The sequence below is a fragment of the Tachyglossus aculeatus genome, chromosome 22 (assembly GCF_015852505.1).
Source record: "Tachyglossus aculeatus isolate mTacAcu1 chromosome 22, mTacAcu1.pri, whole genome shotgun sequence".
Classification (NCBI taxonomy): Eukaryota; Metazoa; Chordata; class Mammalia; order Monotremata; family Tachyglossidae; genus Tachyglossus; species Tachyglossus aculeatus.
In genome coordinates, this window is record NC_052087.1 from 2,947,502 (window position 1) to 2,953,188 (window position 5,687).

The 5,687-nt window shown below is 46.8% G+C and overlaps 1 non-coding gene across 1 annotated transcript; it reads right to left on the reverse strand.

Moving 5' to 3' along the window:
- Positions 1–388: 388 nt before the first annotated feature.
- On the reverse strand, positions 389–461 carry TRNAF-GAA. The gene has a single exon. It is a non-coding gene; the product is annotated as a tRNA-Phe (tRNA).
- Between the last annotated feature and the right edge of the window lie 5,226 nt (positions 462–5,687).

A 5,687-nucleotide genomic window follows, 5' to 3' on the forward strand; every position in this document is an offset into this window, starting at 1 on the left:
TAATTATCTGGGGAAAGAAACAGCACTCTGTAAAGTGGGGATTTAGACTGAACCCCATGTGGGACTTGGATTATGTCCAACCTGATCATCATCATCATCAATCGTATTTATTGAGCGCTTACTGTGTGCAGAGCACTGTACTAAGCGCTTGGGAAGTACAAATTGGCAACATATAGAGACAGTCCCTACCCAACAGTGGGCTCACAGTCTAAAAGAAAAGAGAAAATCATGAACAGTGGGGAAAGATTGGAGAGGGATGCCAGGCCGGCCACCTTCTGCCCTTCTTTATTCCTTACATAAATAGTGTTTTGGGTTTTAAAGAGTGAAATAATTGTGAGCGCGCCGATGCAGTTCCATAAGGGTTTGCTGAGATGTAAGATATAACATGTGCCGAAACCCGGGATCGAACCAGGGACCTTTAGATCTTCAGTCTAATGCTCTCCCAACTGAGCTATTTCGGCCTGATCGATCAATCAATCAATCAATCAATCGTATTTATTGAGCACTTATTATGTGCAGAGCACTGTACTAAGCGCTTGGGAAGTACAAATTGGCAACACATAGAGACAGTCCCTACCCAACAGTGGGCTCACCGTCTAAAAGGGGGAGACAGAGAACAGAACCAAACATACCAACAAAATAAAATAAATAGGATAGAAATGTACAAGTAAAATAAATAAATAAATAAATAAATAATCAATCAATCAATCAATCAATCGTATTTATTGAGCGCTTACTATGTGCAGAGCACTGTACTAAGCGCTTGGGAAGTACAAATTGGCATCACATAGAGACAGTCCCTACCCGATAGTGGGCTCACAGTCTAAAAGGGGGAGACAGAGAACAGAACCAAACATACCAACAAAATAAAATAAGTAGGATAGAAATGTACAAGCAAAATAAATAAATAAATAAATAAACAGAGTAATAAATATGTACAACCATATATACATATATACAGGTGCTGTGGGGAGGGGAAGGCGGTAAGGCGGGGGGATGGAGAGGGGGACGAGGGGGAGAGGAAAGAAGGGGCTCAATCTGGGAAGGCCTCCTGGAGGAGGTGAGCTCTCAGCAGGGCCTTGAAGGGAGGAAGAGAGCTAGCTTGGCGGATGGGCAGAGGGAGGGCATTCCAGGCCCGGGGGATGACGTGGGCCGGGGGTCGATGGCGGGACAGGCGAGAGCGAGGTACAGTGAGGAGATTAGTGGTGGAGGAGCGGAGGGTGCGGGCTGGGCAGTAGAAGGAGAGAAGGGAGGTGAGGTAGGAGGGGGCGAGGTGATGGACAGCCTTGAAGCCCAGGGTGAGGAGTTTCTGCCTGATGCGCAGATTGATCGGTAGCCATTGGAGGTTTTTGAGGAGGGGAGTGATATGTCCAGAGCGTTTCTGGACAAAGATAATCCGGGCAGCAGCATGAAGTATGGATTGAAGTGGAGAGAGACACGAGGATGGGAGATCAGAGAGAAGGCTGGTGCAGTAGTCCAGACGGGATAGGATGAGAGCTTGAATGAGCAGGGTAGCGGTTTGGATGGAGAGGAAAGGGCGGATCTTGGCAATGTTGCGGAGCTGAGACCGGCAGGTTTTGGTGACGGCTTGGATGTGAGGGGTGAATGAGAGAGCGGAGTCGAGGATGACACCAAGGTTGCGGGCTTGTGAGACGGGAAGGATGGTAGTGCCGTCAACAGAGATGGGAAAGTCAGGGAGAGGACAAGGTTTGGGAGGGAAGACAAGGAGCTCAGTCTTCGACATGTTGAGCTTTAGGTGGCGGGCGGACATCCAGATGGAGATGTCCTGAAGGCAGGAGGAGATGCGAGCCTGGAGGGAGGGGGAGAGAGCAGGGGCAGAGATGTAGATCTGGGTGTCATCAGCGTAGAGGTGATAGTTGAAGCCGTGGGAGCGAATGAGGTCACCAAGGGAGTGAGTGTAGATTGAGAACAGAAGGGGACCAAGCACTGAACCTTGGGGAACTCCCACAGTAAGAGGATGGGAGGGGGAGGAGGAGCCTGCAAAAGAGACTGAGAAAGAACGACCGGAGAGATAAGAGTAAATAAATAGAGTAATAATCATATTGTATCTACCCCAGCGCTTAGTACAGTGCATATAGAAAGCACTTCACAGCAGCATGGAGAAGTGGCTAAAGCATGGGTTTGGACTCAGAAGATTTGGCTTCTAATTCTGTTTCCGCCACTTGCCTGCTATGACAGGTCACTTCACTGCTCTGTGCCTCGGTGTCCTCATCCATAAAATGGGGATTAAGGCTGTGAGCCCCATTCATTCATTCATTCGTATTTATTGAACACTTACTGTGTGCAGAGCACTGTACTAAGCGCTTGGGAAGTACAAGTTAGCACACATAGAGATGGTCCCTACCCAACAGTGGGCTCACAGTGGGACAGGGATTGGGTCCAACCCGATTTGCTTGTTTCCACCCCAGCGCATAGTACAGTGTCTGGCACACAGTAAGCGCTTAACAAATACCAGAATTATTATGATTTTACCATTAAAAAAACGCCTGGGGGATAATACAGTCGGTAGACAGCATGGCCTAGAGGAAAGAGTGGGGTCACGGGTTGTTGGTTCTAATTCTGCCTCTGCCAGACGTCTGCTGTGTGACCTCGGGCAAGTCACTTCACTTCTCTATGCCTCAGTCACCTCATCTGTAAAACAGAGATCAAGATTGTGAGCCCCATGAAGGACGTGGACTGTGTCCAACCTGATTAGCTTGTATCTACCCCAGCGCTTAGAACAGTGTTAGGCACCTAGAAGCCCCCCACCCCCCACAAAAAAAGAACCAAGTACAACAAGGCTGTTGAGCCCGTTGTTGGATAGGGATTGTCTCTCTCTGATGCCGAATTGTACTTTCCAAGCGCTTAGTACAGTGCTCTGCACACATTCATTCAATCGTATTTATTGAGCGCTTACTGTGTGCAGAGCACTGTACTAAGCGCTTGGGAAGTACAAGTTGGCAACATATAGAGACGGTCCCTACCCAACAGTGGGCTCACAGTAAGCGCTGAAAGCAGCGTGGCTCAGTGGAAAGAGCCTGGGCTTGGGGGTCAGAGGTCATGGGTTCTAATCCCGGCTCCGCCAGTTGTCAGCTGTGTGACTTTGGGCAAGTCACTTCACTTCTCTGTGCCTCAGTTACCTCATCGGTAGAGTGGGGATGAAGCCTGTGAGCCCAACGTGGGACAACCTGATCACCTCGTATCCTCCCCAGCGCTTGGAGCAGTGCTTTGCACATAGTAAGTGCTTAGCAAGTGTCACCATTATTATTATTATTATATTATGCCACATAATAATATCATATTATATCATATCATATCATTATAATATATAATATATTTATATAATATATAACATAACACGCAATATAATAATATCATATATCATAAATATAATATCATATAACAACAACAATAATAATAATAATAATAATAATAATTACGATTGAATGAATGAACACTTAGAGTTGGGGCCCAGGGGTTTGCTGCCACCCAGTGGCTAAACCGAGCAAGACCAGGTGCTGCCTGTACAATCCACAGCTCAAAATTATAATAATTTTGGTATTTGTGAAGCGCTTACTATGTGCAAAGCACTGTTCTAAGCGCTGGGGAGGATACGAGGTGATCAGGTTGTCCCACGTGGGGCTCACAGTCTTCACCCCTATTTGACAGATGAGGTAAATGAGGCCCAGAGAAGTTACCAACTCACACAGCTGACAAGCGGTGGAGCCGGGATTAGAACCCATGACCTCTGACTCCCAAGCCCGTGTTCTTTCTACTGAGCCACGCTGCTTCTCATCCCCTGGACCTCGGGCTAGGTAAGTCAGGGGCACCTGGTCACTCCTGGGGGCAAACGAGGCCGCTGTCAGTCCAGACCCTTGTCCTAGAGGCCCCCCAAGGGATAGAAATGAGAGGGAAATTTTGCAGCAGTTGTTGGGCTGGAGGGGTTGCCTGAAGTGAAAAAAGGAAGTTAGAGAAGTAGCATTGCCCAGCAGAAAGTCGTGTTTCATTCAATCATATGTATTGAACGCTGCTGTGTGCAGAGCACTGAACTAAGCGCTTGTATAACAGTGAACAGACACATTCCCGGCCCACAACAATTTTACAGTCCAGAGAGGGAGACAGACATGAGTATACATAAATGAAATCACAGAAAGAGCACGGGCATGAGAGTCAGAGGATCTGGTTTCTAATCATCATCATCATCAATTGTATTTATTGAGCGCTTACTGTGTGCAGAGCACTGTACTAAGCGCTTGGGAAGTACAAGTTGGCAACATATAGAGACAGTCCCTACCCAACAGTGGGCTCCCAGTCTAAAAGTCTAATCTCAGAGGAGAGCTGATTGAGCGTTCTGAAGTTGAGGGTGAAGAGTTTCTGCCTGACGTGGCTGTGAGCCCATTGTGGGAAGGGTTTATCTCTCTACTGTGTGTCCCTGGACAAGTCACTTAACTTCTCTGTGCCTCAGTTCACTCGTCTGTAAAATAGGGATTAAGACTGAGAGCCCTATGTGGGGAAGAGACGGTGTCCAACCCGATTGTCTTGTATTTACCCCAGTGCTCAGTACAGGGCCTGGCCCACAGTAAGCACTTAAATACCATTAAAAAAATCTAGAAGGAACATGAGAAAAAATGTAGGCTAGCTGCTACCAAGATGTCTCATCTGTAAAATGGGAATTAAGACTGTGAGCCCCCCATGGGACAACCTGATCACCTTGTATCTCCCCAGCGCTTAGAACAGTGCTTTGCACATAGTAAGCGCTTAACAAATACCATCATTATTATTATTATGTCCCTGTAAAGGGACAGTGTCCAGTCCAGAGGGAAAAAGCCTGCATACGGGAGTCATTCATTCATTCATTAGCATTTATTGAGCACTTATTTTGTGCAGAGCACTGTATTAAGCGCTTGGGAGAGTACAATACAACAATAAACAGACAACGAGCCTGCAGGCTAGAAGGGGCATTAATATAAATAAATAAATGACAGATATCAATCAATCAATCAATTATATTTATTGAGCGCTTACTGTGTGCAGAGCACTGTACTAAGCGCTTGGGAAGTACAAGTTGGCAACATATAGAGACAGTATAAGTGCTGTGGGGCAGGGAGGGAGGAAGAGCAAACGGAGTGAATCGGGGGACACAAAGGGTGTGGGAGAAGAGGAAAGGAGGGGCTTAGTCAGGGAGGGCCTCCTGGAGGAGATGTGCTTTCAATAAGGCTTTGGAGCAGGGGATGGGGTCAGCAGCTTTGATCCAAAGATGACTGGATGGTTGATGATAATAATAATAATTATGATTAATTAATTAATTAATAATGGCATTTATTAAGCGCTTACTATGTGCAAAGCACTGTTCTAAGTGCTGGGGAGGTTACAAGGTGATCAGGTTGTCCCACGGGGAGCTCACAATCTTAATCCTCATTTTACAGATGAGATAACTGAGGCACAGAGAAGTTAAGTGACTTGCCCAAAGTCACACAGCTGACAAGCGACGGAGCCGGGATTCGAACCCATGAACTCTGACTCCAAAGCCCGGGCTCTTTCCACTGAGCCACGCTGCTTCCCCATTTATTAAGCACTTACTATGCGCAAAGCACTGTTCTGTTATTAATAATAACGATGATGCCATTTATTAAGCGCTTACTATGTGCAAAGCACTGTTCTAAGTGCTGGGGAGGTTACAAAGTGAG